Here is an 892-nt window from a genome sequence, read left to right on the forward strand (position 1 = left end):
GGGGCAATTTGTTAATCGAAAAATATTTTCAATGAAGGTGAAGTGTTCGAATTGATAAAGCAGTCGAAAACATAAGCAATTTTTGAAAAGACACACGCGTAAGCATTTGACGGAGGTTTTTGACACGGATTCAATTTTTGAGGTTTTCCGATAAATCGAGCAAGTCAATCGAATAGGATATTCGAATTGGTTAATCGAAATAGGTTATTCAAATAATTATGGTAGTGGAGAAGTTAAAGGCTTTCATCACGTGAGGAAATCATGGGGAATGTGTACAATCAAAAGGCGGGAACGGTTACCAAAGAGAAAGCATTTAGAATTGTAAATTTGTAGTTAATTGTAATTAATTGTCAGTTACCAAAAGTAGATTATAAATATTAGGAAGTTTTAAGGAATTAGAGTTGGAACTTCATTTCAGAAATACACTCAAGCACACTCACATCTCCAGAGAATTTCTGAATTTGCATTCAAGTTCAATTTCTCTAGGGTTTCTTCCATGTTTTTATTCTTCCATTTATATTTTCTGTAAACTCTATTTTTCAAGTAAATTTATCATTTAAGCAACGTTTAATTTTTGTGTTCAATTTACATTTCAGGACTTTTACTTTTCATGCAAAAAGAAATAGATTTCGCTCTCAAACCATTAGATATCGAACCATCATCGATTTACTAAAAATCGACAAAAAAATTAAATTCCAGAAGAAAGAAGAGTTTTGTCATCCAAATAAGTCTACAGAATTTGAAGTTATATGTATATACGAATCCTTGTGAATCTGAACAAACCTTTTCGTGTGACTTTTTTCGATTATTATTATTATTATTATTATTATTGAGATTGCAAGATGTAGTATTAATGGCGGCCCCACTTCTTTTAAATGGTTGATGACCCAGC

This window comes from Arachis ipaensis, chromosome B06 (assembly GCF_000816755.2).
Source record: "Arachis ipaensis cultivar K30076 chromosome B06, Araip1.1, whole genome shotgun sequence".
NCBI lineage: Eukaryota > Viridiplantae > Streptophyta > Magnoliopsida > Fabales > Fabaceae > Arachis > Arachis ipaensis.